This window comes from Orcinus orca, chromosome 18, assembly GCF_937001465.1.
Source record: "Orcinus orca chromosome 18, mOrcOrc1.1, whole genome shotgun sequence".
In the NCBI taxonomy this organism is placed as follows: Eukaryota; Metazoa; Chordata; class Mammalia; order Artiodactyla; family Delphinidae; genus Orcinus; species Orcinus orca.
In genome coordinates, this window is record NC_064576.1 from 38740824 (window position 1) to 38758166 (window position 17343).

Genomic DNA, 17343 nt, shown 5'->3' on the forward strand with positions numbered 1-17343 from the left:
GAGTTATTGAATCTGAATGATAAACATATAAAGAAAGATTCATTGTCTTATTATATTTACCTTTGTTTTACATATGAAATTTTTCATAATAAAATTTTTAAGTTATTACCATGAATAAATTGGCTTTAGCATCAGAAATAAAGAGAAACCAGGAGACTATTCTGTGCCTGGATAGAATTAAATATGGATAGATAAGCCTCAAATAGGAGTGTGTTGGACTGTAGACATTACACAAAATAATTTATCTTCATTTATTCAAAAAGTAAAAGAATAGAGGTTTGTTTAAAGTATGACTGCAGGAAGTTGAAAAAAAATGTTTTAGGATTTTAATTTATAGCCTTTTAAAATCCCTAAATTAAGAATGATAATGTTGATTATCATTTATTTAAATGCTTTGAAAAATATATTTTGTATTTCTAAGCTATAAACATTGAAAATATATAAAGAATTTACAAATATAAAATAATGCACATAATGCACATACATTGTATATTATGTATAGAGTACATATACATTATATATACATAATATACATATGTACATTATATATACAAAGTATGTATTATATAACCTACACATATATGTATTATATGTTTATATATCATGTGTATGTAATAATAAATACATATACATAAATATATACATATATATGGAATTTTACTCAATTAAATAAAATTATAATCTCATCTCTACAATATATTGAGATGTTTTACAGGTAAGCCTCAGCTGCTCTAATGACTGAAGGGCTAAAGTAAACTTGCAAAAGATTTTAAGGTTTACACCAAGAAGGAAAACTCCTTCTCCCCTTCTTTTTTTCTGGTTAGTTTAGTGTGACACTCTCTGTGGCTACTCTTCTATAATGTTTTTCCAGATACATAATTCTACTAGGTGTTTTGATGTAAAATAAGTATAACTATTCATAAAATTTGCTGTTATGAGAAACAGAAAGATGATGTAAGTTGTTTTACAGCTCTAAGTGGTTCACTGCTGCAAACCTGTATCTTGACCATGACATGTGGAGAGACTGTAAAAGAGAGGACGAGTAATGAAACAAGCTAAGTGTTTTCAAAATACCCTTAAAAATGTTCCTGGAAAAAAAAAAAAATCTGTGTAGCAAATATTTATGTCTTTGCCCCAGGCCATTTAAAATCAGTGAACAATATTATGGGCATTTAATTTTTTTATATAGATTAAGGAAAAAAATACTACTTCATATTTAACCTAGATTTGCTTTGATAACAATAAAACCCTTTGTATACAAAATTAGCATATCTGCTTGTAGTAGAAAAAATATAAAATGGCTCCCAATGAATGCAAACTCCTGTTATTCATGCCCTGGTACAGTACCTCCCCACCTCTGTTGTTGTGGTCTGGACCTAATAACTCATTTCTAATGAGTACAATATGACAAGAAGGATGTCTCTTCTGAGATAAGGTTACTAAAGTACTGTGGCTTCTGTCTTAGGTGTTCTCTTTCACTTTCTTGCTTGCTTTCTGTGAATGAAGCCAACTGCCGAGTGGTGAGTGTCCCATGGGGGACATAGACCTATGAGAAGTTCTGGGTGACAACCATAGAAGAACTGGGATCTTCAGTCCACAAAACCATGAGGACCTGAAGTCTGTGAATAACAACACAAATGGGCTTAACAATTAATCTCCTCCATTTAATCTTTAGATTAAATCACAGCCCCCACTGACACCTTGATTGCAGCCTTGTGAGAGACTTGGTCCAGAGTCACAGAGCTAAGCCAGACTCAGATTTATAACTACAAAGTATGTAATATTATAAATACTTGTTCTAAGCTACTAAGCTTGAGGTAATTTGTTAAGCAGCTATACATTATTAATACATGGTTGTTCTTAAGTATACATTGGCTAGTGTAGAAAAGTTATTGCATTTTAAGTGGAAACCATAACTTTTCAGTCCTTTTTGATTTATAGTCTGTATCTCAAAGTTGGAGAGAACCTCAAAAGTCATGTGGTCAACTTATATCCAGGTTACCTAACATAAAATTATTGTACTTAGCTGTTCATAAATCTCATCTCCCTTTCCTCCTGGGGACACAGCTCCACTAGACTCTTATTTTCTAGACTTCTTTGTAGTGAGGTATAGTCTTGTTACCATATAGCTGAATTCTTACCCTTGATTGTTGTCAGAGTGAGGTTTGTTATTTCCACATAAACAAACAAAATAAATTCCTCTTACACGTGATGGTTTTTCAATTATTTAAAATACTTAAACATCCATGGGACTTTTTCTCTTGATAGGTTTCTTCACATAGATTTTTGTCTTTAGAAATTATTCATTACATGAGCATATTACAGTATTAAAAATGATGTCTAGAAATATTTGAAAGAAAGAATCACAATTCATATTCATTCTGTGGTCTTATCCTACACCTGAGAGGAATTTCAACTTCCCTTATTCACATAATTACTTACATATATATTGATCTTGACTACAGTTTTATTTAGGGTTTTTGCTGTTTTGTCCATGACTCTGATAAGCTTCCTTTAAAAAGAAAGAAGTGAACAAACAACTTGTCTTTCTTAGATATGTTAATAATTTTCCTTCAATTCTGAATTTGACCAGTTAGATATTTGTATTCAAGTGAAAGTCTTTTTATTTACTTTTCTTAAAATGCATTTTCTCACACAAAATTCATTGTCATAAGGTCTTCTTGAATAGCAATATTTTTATTTAATCAATTAATCCTTACCCTCTTTCTATCATGCAGTAATATAAGCATTTTTCCAAGATCATCATTCTAATTAACATCATATTGATGAACAAGACAGGACTAAAGACAGAGATCTGAGATCTGCCACTAGAGATATCAATCTAGCTTGGTGATAATCATTGAGAAACACAATTTGAATAAAATTGTTCAACAATTAACATGCAAAAAAATGATAATATTATCAAAATGCAAGTCTACATGAATTGACAAAAATAAATACCTTGCTTTCAAAATGAAACAGAACTGGGCTTCCCTGGTGGCGCAGTGGTTGAGAGTCCGCTTGCCAATGCAGGGGAGACGGGTTCGTGCCCCGGTCCGGGAAGATCCCACATGCCGCAGAGCGGCTAGGCCCGTGAGCCATGGCCACTGAGCCTGCGAGTTCAGAGCCTGTGCTCCACAACGGGAGAGGCCACAAGAGTGAGAGGCCCGCGTACCGCAAAGAAAACAAAAACAAAATGAACCAGAACTATTACTATTTTTATTAAAAAAGTATTTCTTCTTTATAACATATTCTAATCTTCTATCCTGAATTCCAGTTTGAAAGACAAAACAATTCCCCTAAAGTTTACAGTACTTAAATAATTTAAATTAACTTTAAATTGTGCTTTACTTTACAAGCCCAGAATCACAGCCAGAACCTTACTGGAAAGCTTATAAAAATTTGAAATGCTCCAGTAAGTTTAAATCTTGTAGAAGTCTGGTACTTTCCAAATTAAAGTGCTAATACAACAATTAGCACTGAAACTTAAATCTACATAAGCAGTACAAAATGATTTAATATTATTGAAGCCTTTCAATTTTTTATGAGCTTTCTATGTGGACGTGGATCAAGCAAAGTTGATTCACGTCCACATAGAAAGTTTCGCTTAGAAACACATAAGAAACATGTCAGACTCAATCTTTTCCTGGAGTAAATACCTGTCCTGTTTGTCTGACATGATATGAAGAAAAACAATCAACTTATATTTAAAGAAATTATTTTTTGCGTCTCCTCAGAGTCCAATTGCTCTCATCCAACTGATTATCTGAAGTTCTTCTGAGGTCAAGTGATGTACTTCAGAGTTAAATGTGAGGGAGACGCAGGAACCTAGGGCTTCCAACAAAGATATAGATCCTTGGTGCATGGAAATCTCTACCCTACATCTTATTTTGGACACATCTATCTTGCCCAACTCTGAGACCCATTGGACATGCATTAGAAGCCTTAAATACATCCTACACTGAGCGTATTTTCTAATAAGGGAAACAACATAATCTCTTCTTACTTTTAGAAAATAGTGCCCTGTCATCTGTATTCTTACTAGAAAAGCTAGAATGTGCTGGCTTCAGTTGTGGAAATAGTTGCTTTCAGATGGTCTATTTTTCACTTCTTAGAGGAGAAGAAGAGAGGATATATTTCTTTTGTGAAGTTATAGAACACAGAAGTATAAAGCAAAATTATCTCTTGTATATAAGGATACACATATTCTTTGTTTCTATTAACAAACTGGACTCATCTTTCCTACTCCTAAACATAACAAAAAGCAGCTATAGAGAAAAAAAGCCTTTTCACCTTTATTACTACTCTTGAATACATATTTGCATTCCTTTCAGGAATTCCCTTCCTTTGTTTAAGCTCTTGATGTCTTTTCCTTTAGAAATAACAAGGGATAGTTTTGAAAACTTTAGTAATTATGTCCTATAATTTTTTAAATAAAATACTTTTTTGATATTAAAAACACTCAGAATATCCAAAGTCTGTGGTTTATTTGATACACTTCCATTATAAAAGCACATTGATTGTAATAAAATGGTTTTGCTTCTTAAATACATAATTTTTTTAAAGGTAGATATGCTTCAGGCTTTATCTTCCAGGAAAGAATAATCTGTCATGTTTACAGCAGGACTTGAAATTTCAATGTTCCAAAAATACCTACTTAATTAAGAGGTAAAAGTACTGTATTTTACAGATGTTTCCCTTTACTAGCATCCCATTTTAATTTATTTGTGATACAGGGTGTGTGAGTGTGTGTGTATGTGTGTGTTTGTGTTTGTGACAGTGACAGAGGGACAGAGAGAAGTGCTGGCCAGTGAGAAGGTTCTCAGAGCTCTTGTCTGTACCTATTCTGTTCCTATACTATGACTCAGCTGTTAGTCATGGATGGCAGCTAGCAATGATTTTACCACATCCAAACCATCACCTCTTTACTCTTCCCTCTTTCTGGTTTCCAGAGAAAATAAATATCCTTCTATTTCTAAAAGACTTCCTACAATATGATTCAGTAATTCTACCCCTGGATATATATCTGAAGAAAATGAAAACACTAATTTGAAAAGTTACATGTACCCCAATATTCATAGCAGCATTATTTACAATAACCAAGATATAGAAGGAACCCAAGTGTCCATCAACAGATGAATGAATAAAGATGATGTAAGATATATATATATATATAAAACTCAGCCATGAAAAAGAATGAAATTTTGCCATTTGCCACAAAGTTGATGAATCTAGAGAGTATTATGCTTAGTGAAATAAATCAGACAAAGACAAATATTCTATGTTATCACATATTTGGAGTCTAAAAAATAAAATAAATGAATGTATATAACAAAACAGAAACAGATTCACAAATACAGAGAACAAATTAGTAGTTACTAATGGGGAGAGGGAAGAGGGAGGGTAAAATAGGGGCGTGAGATTAAGAGATACAAACTACTATGCATAAAATAGATAAGCAACAAGGATATAGTGCATATCACAAGGAAATATAGCCATTATTTTGTAATAACTTTAAAAGGACTAACTATTGAATCAGTGTATTGTACACCTGAAACTAAAGTAATATTGTTAATCAACTATAATGCAATAAAAAATGTTTAAAAAGAATAAAACAGACTTCCTACAATAGAATTTCCAGGATAATAGTAGCACTGGTTACTTTATATTAATTTCCTTTTATACCACAATTAACTTATTGTCAAACTACAAAGAGAGTGCGAGTTTTGAGGGAATAATACACTCAGAAATCCAGAAGCTTCGATTAATCTGACACTTTTCCAAGCTGTCTTCTCCCAGTGAATCACTATTCTTTAACCCCATTTGCTGACTCTTTCTGTTGAATGTCCCTTAAGAACCTAAGTTCATTTTTAAATAAAGATATAATTACACACAAGAAAAAGTCACAGAAATTATGTTTTCATTTCTATGACTTTGGCAATATACCTATTTAACTACTGCCCATTTGATACAGAACATTTTCTTTATTCTCCACATTTCCTTTGGTCCATTTTCTATCATTCTCACAGCCTCCACCCTTCTCCCCAATCACTGGACTTCACATAAATGAAATCATATAATATGTATTCTTTTGTGTCTCTCTTCTTTTGTTCACCATAAAAATGTCACCTACCTTTAAGACTACTCTGAAATTTAAATTGGGTAATGTATGTATATCTCAATTTCAAGTTCATACTAAATATTTAAGAAGTGTTATTTGTGTAACAGTTTGTTAAACCTGTATTCATTCTGTTTCAATTATAAATGTGCCTAAACCAAAGAGTGGCAATTATTGCATATTTGAAAGAAAAGTACTAGATGAAATGAAAGATCAGAAAAGAGAGTGAAAAAAAAATATTGTGACCCTGGTCCTCATATCTTCATTGTAGAAAATTAAAAACTTAAGAATGATAAACTGACAGTTAATTTCTTTGAAAGCAATACCCACACAGAGAGAAAGAGAGGAAGAAATAGACAAGAGCAGAGCAGTAAGTAGGGCAGAGATTTGTTGTGGGAGTGAATAGAAATCTGCCTTTGGGGCATTAGGCACTCACTGAGGAGGATTCAGAAGGGTTCGCTTATTGTGGACCAGGTAAGGAAGGTTAATACTAGATGTCCAAGACAAGGGTAGAGAAGGGACGGAGTGTTCCAGGGGTCTACAGGGAAATATCCGAGTTTTAAACATTTGTCATGGCCAGAATAAATCAACACCTGATTGCACTGTGCTTTGCAAGACATTTTCTGTCTCTTTCTTTCTCTTCCTTAATTTGATCTTTCAGGGGTCAAAACATGTGATAAGGAAATAGAGGCAGATTTAGGTAGAGGAATAGAAATCTTCCAACCAAGACTCCCTTCCACTCACAAGAGTCCAGCTTAAAGGGATAAAGGAATACTTTGATTCCAAATAAAGTCTGAAGTTCCATCATTACATTGGACACATTTATATTAAATATTTATTTCTAAAATTGAATATCTTATTATTTATTTAATTATTATTTGATTGTTTTAACTAGATACAAAAAGACTTTCATATTTACAAATGAATGGATAACTTATGCACCCTACTTTAGATTTCATCCAGGGGCAGAGCAAAAATGAGTTTCATAGAGCAAGTTTAAACCAACATTGAGAGAGAGAGGAAGAATACTCACACAATTATTATTTGGATCTATTTGTTCTCTCCACTTTTCATCTGGCTATCTTCTATACATCATTCTAAACATAAACCAGATGTGAACTCTTCAGCTGACTTCCTGCATCCTCATCTAGTCTGGAATATGTGACCTTTCAGAGAACCCACAGTACCTGGTGACAAATTCTATCCTGACACTATCACTCTCAATTACACTTACTTTTTTGTAATAGACCTTGAAAACTTAAGAAGAGAAAACATGCTTTATCTTCTGCTTGTCCCAATCCTAGAATGTTACTGAGCTATAAGACTACACTTAAGTGTTATCAAAGAAATAAGAAAACAAATTATGTTAATAAGGAATAAGGAAAAAAATCAATTAATATATATCTGGCATCCAGTGAAGTGGTATGCATGCTTAATGTAAAGAACTTAACAATAGCTTTATGTTTACATAGTTTTTTTGCTATATGAAACACTAAAACCATATTTTAAATGGCTATGGCATATTTGTAGAATATAAGTGAAACAGAAAGTTGTCTAAGAAGGGTTTAAAATAATTATAATTAAATTATGTATTACCTTAATATATTTTTCTATCCAATCACATTACTTTATTACTAACATTTTGAATGTCTTGGTAATAATATATGACTACTTAAATTGTATTTTTTTGAAAGAACAGTTCTGCAAAAAATTACTCTTAAATCAAATTTAATTATTTGTTATTTGTAATTCTTTCAGATCAAAATATGTTACAGTTAGGCTATGTAATTCTGAATTTCAGTCAGATAATAACTAAAACCATCCTGCATTTAAAGATAAGCATAGACTATTGAAAGGATGTGCCTTAAGGACATACCAATCTAACTGATCTTAATGAAGTTATGTTAGAACAACACAAACTTCAACATAAATTTCAGACTTTGACTTGACCTTGGCTTCTCTTTAAGGGGTGCATGTGTGTGTGTGTGTGTGTGTGTGTATGTGTAGGTAGGTAACTAGTAAAATGTTCCTGAACTCTAAGGTTATTCCTGAGATCTTTACAACCCTCATATTTTCTCTACTGCTTCTATCAGGTATAAGTTTTTTCCTCTCTGCTCAGCCTCCATGACCCTTCTGAACTGTTTCTCTTTGAAATCTTTTCCTTTGTGCTGGCTTTTTCTCTTTAGTCTTAGGCAGTCTTTTATTTCCTTCATCTGCACATTTTAAATATCTATTACAACATATAGTGATTACCTACCAATAAAACAATATTTCAAGAGTGTTTTGTAGTATTTATATTAAAGCTAACCCTTTCATTAAAATCATCTTAAGAAATGTTTAAAAATATACTTTTCCATCAATCACATCCTTAGAAAACAATTTATTTAGAATAGTGTAGGGATTGGTAATCTCTATTTCAAACAGCTCCATGCATGATTATCTTGATCAGTCAAGTTTAGAAATCATTTTATTAGACTACATTTAAATTAGCATGTGTTGAAATGTCTTACTATCACATTTAAATGCATAACTAAATAGCATTACTGAGTAGTTCTTCATTTGTCTCAGTAATTGAGAGTACCTCCTCTGTTGGAAAAATGGATTCTTCTGTAGTTTAAACATTATAATAGGACAACTCAAAGTCAGAAAATAAAAGAGTGAACAAATCATGGACCACTTAATACCTACTGTACTCTAAAGGATTTAATGTCATAAATCTTAAAGTAAATGTTCATTAAGAGAGAATATTTTCAATTTATATATTTAAATAAAATTTTAAAGAGTTTCCATACTAGAAATGTTCTTACCTCATATTTCACCATATAATAGACAAAACTATTCTAAATTCAACTAAAAAAGCCTAAGCCAGTTAAAAATATCCATAAAGCTTAACAGGAATTGGGTAATGTATTTATACTTAATGAAGCAAAAAAGGACTTAATTGAGTTTGAAAATTCTTATATTTCATGAGTGGTTTATGGAAGATGAGATATGAGCTGAGTCTGCATGTAGAAAAAAGTACAGTAAAATTTTAATTGGCACATATCCACTGAAGCAAAAATTTGCCAATTAAGTGATATGCTGATTATAGTGATAGAAATTTGATTTTACACTGCATTCTTTTCAACATTGGCAAAAATATTTTCTTGGGATACTATAAAAACAGGGAAATTAGGTAGAAGGCAAAGGTAAAAAACATTGGGTAGACCATATACTGTTAATATATTTCCATCTCTAAGTACAAAGATCTTTCAAAAAAACCTCTTAAAGACATTCTTAGATATGGAAAAGTTTTTTTCTGCTTTTAGATTGTTTTCTGCTAAGATGTAAATGCATCTGAGAAGGGAATACCTGCAACCATCTATTAGTATTTTGCAAAATTTCCATTGAAACTAGTAAAAGGTGGGAACAGTTTGAATTGAAGCTGAGAATCAAACACTGTATCTTTTTGTATCACTTGAACTAATATGTCCCACAAACATATAGTAGGAATGAGACATAAGTTAAACATTTATTAGATTGAGGAAAAGGGACATCTTTAAAGACAATTCAGGAACATACTATGATTTTAATATAGAAACAAAACCTTACATATACAAGTAGAGCTACATTTTCCTGAATAATTTACAAACACTATTCCACATATCCATGCAAAAACAGGACTTAATTGGTCTGAAAATTCAAATTTAAAAATGTTAGCAAGGGCTTCCCTGGTGGTGCAGTGGTTGAGAGTCCACCTGCCGATGCAGGGGACACGGGTTCATGCCCCAGTCCGGGAAGATCCCACATGCTGCAGAGTGGCTAGGCCAGTGAGCCATGGCCGCTGAGTCTGTGCATCCGGAGCCAGTGCTCCGCAACGGGAGAGGCCACAACAGTGAGAGGCCTACGTACAGCAACAACAGCAACAACAACATTTCAGCAAAAATTCTTAGAATAAATCCATGTAAGTTGTTAAATATTTATGACTTCCTTAAAATTAAATTTATAAGATTTATAATGTACAATAGAATGCGGAAAACTGTTTAACCAAAAGAAACAATTACAAAATGATTTCTGAGCACTTCAGATCATTAAATCTTATTTAATTATATATGAATATTTTGGATTATGTTTGCATAAATTAGTAGGATTGAACTAATAAATTTCTTAATAAAGATTTGGTATTTACTGCTTTGTTAAAAAATACAACAGAAATTTACTAAAATATATGTGATACACTACTAGGCACTGTTATTCAAAGGCAAATATGATATAGTACTAGTTCCTATACTCAAGAAGTTGATAATTTATCAAGGAAAGCAAAGCACATGCAGATTATTGTATCATGAAGCCTAATATGATGAATGTCATTGAAGAAAAGCAAAGGTAAAATATAATAAAATTGTAAAGATTGTAAATATTTGCAAATGATATGACCAATAAGGAATTAATATCCAACATATATAAACAGCTCATACAACTCAATATCAAAAAAACACAACCCACTTAAAAAATGGACAGAAGAACTAAACAAACATTTTCCAAAGAGGAAATGCAGATGGTCAACAGGCACTAAAAAGATGCTCAACATTATTAATCATCGGGGAAATGCCAATCAAAACCACAATGTAATATGACCTCATACCTGTTAGCATGTCTATTATCAAAAAAACGAGGTATACCAAATGTTGACAAGGATGTGGAGAAAAGGGAAATTTTGTGCACTGTTGTGGGAATGTAAATTGGTATAGCCACTGTGTAAAACAGTATGGAGCTTCCTCAGAAAATTAAAAATAGAACTGCCATATTACCTAGCAATTCCTCTCCTGGATATATATCAAAAAAAACCCAAAAACACTAATTCAAAAAGAAACTTATACCTCAATGTTCATAGCAGCTTTACAAATGCCAAGATATGGAAACAACGTAACTGTCCATAAATAGATGAATGGATAAAAAAGATGTGGTATATATACACAACCGAATACCACTCAGCCATAAGAAAGAATAAAATTTTGCAATTTTCAGCAACATGGACATGGGCTTGGAGGCCTTTATGCTAAGTGAAATAAGTTAGACAGGGAAAGATAAAAACTGTATGATATCACTTGTGTGTGGAATCTAAAAAATACAACAAACTAGTGAATATAGGAAAGAAGAAGCAGACTCACAGATTATAGACAACAAACTAGTGGTTACCAGTGAGGGTGGGTAGGGGCAATATAGGGGTGGGGAGTGGGAAGTACAAACTGTTGGGTGTAAGATAGACTTAAGGATGTATTGTACAACACAGGAACATAGGCAATATTTTGTAATAACTGTAAATGGAAAGTAACCTTTAAAAATTGTATTAATAATTTTTTAAAACATTACTGTAAAATGGAGGCAAGACTTTAGATCTAGAGAACTCAGGAAACACACAGTCTTTAAGAGGCTAGACTGGTATTAAACTGGTGGTCAGGGCTGACTTATCCATTAGGCACAGTTGCACAGTGCCTGGGGCCCATAATGCTGTTAGAGAAGCACTGAAAGTATTTAATTTCTTACAAAGTAGAAGAAAAATAAACTTTTATATCAAAAAATGTTTTAATATACAATATCAGCACATTTATATCATGGCAGCACTAAAACATAATGTTTTTAGGGAAGAAGGGTCTTATGAAGACAAAAGTGCCTAGGTCCTATGAAATTCACAGCTCCACCTTTCTCTAGCTGTAGAAATTTAGCCTCTCTACTTCAATTTTCTCATCAGCAAAATAGTGAAAATAATTATACTCACCTCAGTACTCACCTCAGAAGGTTCTTATGAGGATTAAATAAATTATTACATGTAAAGTTTCTAGAACAGTATCTGGAATATAGTAAGTATAATACAAACCTTAGCTGTGGTAATGTCATTTTCATCAGCCCAGAAGATTGAATGAGGTGGATAGAAGGATAGAAGTGGTCAATATATTTGGGAGAATAGTAATTTTCACAGTCAAGCAATGGCATTAGTTGTATATAGAGAAACAATGAGATAAACCTGGCACTTATCATGTAAGACCTTAAGCTCATGGTTGGAAAGCTACCGTACTGTAGACATTAAAGAGTTAGGCAATGGACAGCCACTGGATCACATGAAAAGCTAATCAGCCATAGTATGCATGAAGATTTGAAATGTTGAAAGACCAGTCAGTGAAAAAAGGAGAATAATCGAATAGAAATGAAAAAAGAGTTGAGAAAGATTAAATCTGAGAAACTGCTTGAAAGATTGATCTTGATCCTAAAAAAAGAAAAGAATCAAGTTGATTTTTTTAATAGTGACTACTACTTTCTGAAGGAAATTTAATTTGCTTCCTAATTAAATAAAAGTTGGGGCTTGCCAAGAGACATCTCATTTTTTTTTTCTCCTAAACTTGGAACCTGTATTTGTCAGCTTTATAACTTAATTGGGTTGTGAGGCTGACAAATTGATTTTTCTTTCTCCTAATTTATTTAATTCAGTTTTCACAATTAGGCAAGCAATTAATCAATGGTGGAGTCATTAAGATTCATTGTATTGAAACGTTTTTCTGACAATCATCCTCAATAAGAACTGTGCAATTTATCAGAAGGCAAATATCCTGGAAAATCTTAAGTATACTGTATGTAAGATACTTATACTGGTGATGTTCAATATTTTAACTTCATCTAAAATTGTAAGAATAAATTGAACTGAAGTCTTTAAGTTTTGCTTTGGTCAATTTTGCAATCTTATCTAGAAACAAAGTGGTAGTAACCTACTAGTTATTAAGTCAAAATATGACAGAATTTTAGTGTGTAACAATATTATAAAAGAATAGTTGTCTGACCCATTAATAATTTATTTCTTTCCTGTAATGTTGAAGAACACAGTTCTAGCCAGTTAAGATTTAAGTTTAGGATATCAAGCTCATGTATAAAATATGAGAGATATGAAAAGTTTTAAATGACATTTTATTTAAAGCCTGTATTATATCCTGGAAAAAATATTGAATTTGGGATTTATAAGTCTGAATTCCAGTGAGTTCTGCCATATAGAACTTTTGTGCTCTTGAGGAAAATTTCATTATGCTATAATTTCTTAGCTATGACTAATGTTAATTTAAAATAAAATAATGTACATGAAAATACTTTGTAAATTGTAAACTGATATAAAATTCAAAAAACTATTAAAATAATTTGGTCTTATTTAGTATCACTGTGTACAATTAAATGTTTTAGAGAAAAATACATTTTGTGTAATTTTTTATATTGAGCATTGTTTTAGGAACATCAGTCTAAATAAATAATTAAATAAAATTATAATACTTTTCTATTTGTCTTGGCCTTTGAACCCTCACCAAAATTGTTTCCCAAAATTTTGAGATAAAGTCTTATTGTCTTGGGTTTCCAATGTATCCATTCCTTCTATCTGTGTTTCAGTTAATTTACCCCAAGCTTCAAAAATATAATCATCTTTAGCCTAAATGTTGCTCCACCTGGGTTCCTCAAGTCTCTTTTTAAAGGTCCATTTCTGCTACTGTTGTCAAGCTGGATCTTTTTCATTGCTGCTCTCTATTTTCCTGAATTGTTCACTCATATATTTTGAAGACACTCCTGAATCTTCTGTAGTTCTCTGTCAGTCTTCAGACATTGTACTCATACTACTGGTCTGAAAATATTTCCTAGCAGTCTCAGTTCTTTGCTATTAAATCTGAAGCTGCTTTCTCAGAGTATTCAAGGGTTGCAAAGAACTTGATCATAAAAGTTATTTTAAAACTAAGTAGGGGAATTCCCTGGTTGTGCAGTGGTTAAGACTTGGTGCTTTCACTGCCGGGGCCCGGGTTCGATCCCTGGTTGGGGAAATAAGATCTCGCAAACTGTGCGGGACTGCCAAAAAATAAATAAAAATAATGTAGTATAAATACTTCTCAAAGACTTGAAATATTTACTTTAGAAGTAAATAGAGGCTGAACCTAAAGCTTTTCCCTATCTGTGCTAGCATGATTGTTAAACACATGCTTACTACTACAATCCAGAATGACTTTCTGCATCTCTCATTGCCAGATTAGTGCTTTGTCATCTCTGCAGGTTTGACTAGGAGGCTGAGGCACTGTACATGCTGGTAATGATGCTATAATTCCTCAGTGGGTTTTGTGCCTTTTAATGCAGAAACTTGGAAATCCACTGTTCCTTCTAAGGGGGAAGTGAGCACACTTACTGATGATATTGCATCCCACTTGCTACTTTTAAAGCGCCATGATGAAAGTCACTGTTCTTTCTGGATCAGATGAAACAACTGCCAGCTTCAGTTTTTCTCTTCTTTTGAAATTCACCAGTATCACCTTTGGAATGCTTTTCTTTTGTTCAGCTTTGTTTTAATTATACAAACATTGTGCCAAAGTTATTTTGATTCAGTCTAGTATGAGCTGTTTGTATCTATAAACTTAAAAGGTGAATCATAGTTGATTCAAATGGTGGAAGACTATTTTCCTAGAGTTCCCAATCTATGAGATAATCTTGACTAAACAAGGCTCCTAACTTCTAGAGTTATTAAGTAATCATATATTGTTTATTTTGGATTCTCTTATTGGAACCTGAGTGGCCATGTGTGTAATGGATAAAGAGATGTTTTTGTAGGAATATATATATATATATATATATATATATATATATATATATGTTTTGTTTTAAGGTCTTCCTTAAGAACTTGATTTAATATAGATGCCCACTGACATGAACTATGTTTAGAGTTGGGATCAGAGTATAGCTCTAATTCAATTTTAAACCTCCCCAAATTCTTATGCCTTCTTAAGTAGCTATAAAGAATTTCCACTTCCAACTAAGATGGGCTAACAGCGACCAGATGTTGAGAGACAATTCTCTATGAATCTCTCACACATTTCTACACATCTAGGCAGTAAAATGCCATGTGCTGCAAGGCTGTCTTTTCAGGAATATTTGTATAAGCACATAACTCTGGAAAGGTAGAGACAAGGACTCCCTCTGCAGCAAATTTATTTACGCTATCAGACAGTAAAGATGGAGATATTTTTCTCCCTGAAGACATTCCAAGATAATAAAAATAAGACACTTCTCTCCTCTTTAAAGAGAGATTTGCTTACATCTCAAGATAATGAAGATAATGCCTCCCTAGCAGGGAGGATGGGTATTCTTTAAGGCAGTCCCAATATAATGTCTCTACCTTTGGATTTCTTTCCTGTAACATACCTCCAGTGCAATACAGGCACCATCTGGACCTTACTATCTGATTACCTTGGTAATCGGGGTCAAAGAACCACTGTTCCTGCTTTTTACGGTGAGTAATAAATGGTTTCTTGTCACTGACCCAGACATGTCATGTCTCTCTGTCAGGTATCTGAGAAACTGTGTTAGGTTAACTTATTACTTTGCAAGAAAGATGAAATCCTAGACTCTTTTTCCATTTCTTACTTGACAATTTAACACCAAATTTATCCTTCGATCTGAAACAAATAAACTAATGAAAAGAGACAAAATACTTTTAAAATAGAAAAAAAGTGTTTACGATAGTGGACATCAGGCAATAAAGTGCAGTGATCTCTGAAAGATGGGGAACAAATAAGTCAAGCCCTATAATTGTCTCATCCTATTGCCTTCTAAGATTTTCCATGGTACAGGGAGCAGTATTCAGTCAGGTCCTCTGCTGAAATTCCTATGTTGAGGAAATGAAGTTCAGGAGATTGTCTCCAAGGAGACCAAGGTGGCTAGATTACCAAGTATAAAGCTGCATAGAAAGAGAACCCAGAGATTTTCAGAGGATTCTCCCCAAGTATTCAGCAAAGCACTGATCAGAGCATGCTGAAGCTGGGGGAGAGGGGTTTCATCTGAAAGGATTAGAGAAATATGCCCAGTTCTCACACAGGGTCAGGGCAGTGCCTGTTCCCACCAGCCAGACTGGAAAAAACATAATTTATGGGGAATTGGTAGAAGGGTCAAGGTATTTTTAACTCTTAATGGGCAATATTTGACCTTAGATTGAGCCTTGCCCTGGATCTTCCTAATAAATTTAAAAAGCAAGTCCTGAATGAATCATACTCTTTCCAAGTAATTCAATTGCATCCCAGAACAAAAAGCATTGAATAGCTTTGTGAATATAAACATATCTAGTACCCAAAAAAAGGTAAAATTCACAGAGTCTAGCATCAAATCAAATATTATTAGGCATACAAATAAGATCCAGGAAATCATAATGAAGAGAATAATTAATCAATCAAAACCAACCCAGAAGTGGCACAGATGTTGGAATTAGCAGACAAGAATATTAAGACAGTTATTATTAACTGTATTCCAAATGTTCAAAAAATAAGTAGAGGCATAAAAGTATAAAAATACCCAATCAAATTCTAGGGATGAAACTACAATGTCTGAGATGAAAAACATACCAGATGGGATTAACTACAATTAGATATGGCAGAAAAAACGATTAGTGAACTTGAAGTCATAGCAATAGAAATACCTTAAAAAAGACAGAGAAAAAGACGAAGAATAAAAAGTAATGATAAAAGCTTTACAACACCTTTAAGGGTCCTAATATACATGTAATTGGAGTCCCCAAAGGGGAAGAGGAACAGAAAAATTTGAGGAAATAGTGGTCAAATTTTTCCAAATGAGATGCAAACTACAGACCCACAAGTCCAAGAAGCACAATGAAACCTAAGCATAAAAAGTTGGAGAGTATAGGAAGCCCATGATCTCTCAGAGTCCATGTGATGGATAGACATTTTGGGATATAGAAAAAAATCTGGGCTATATTTACTTAACTCTAATCATAACTTAGTCATAAAATTGACTTACCATATACTAGAAAATGTGTTAAGTTCTACAGGCATTATTTCATTTAATTCTAAAAGTAACAATTTTAGGTTCATATGATATATCGCATACATAAAAGGAAAGTGAGGTTATAAAAATTAAATAATTTTCCTAAGATTGTATATCCCTTTACTGGGATCAAACATTAAGTCTGGTCTAAAGAAAACATTATAAAACTGATGATGTTTACATTTCCATTTAAAATGAATGTTTTTAAAGTAAATTCCTAAAAGTTGTAACTCATTAGCAAAGAGATAAGTAAATGCTTTCAATAAACAGATTAAGTAAATGAAATCAACACAACGAGGTGTATGCAGTATGGAATGTGATCATAGTGATCTTGCCTTACCATTGATTAGTGTTTTAAAGTTAGGCCACATGCTGTATAACCCTCTTTTCAATAGATTATC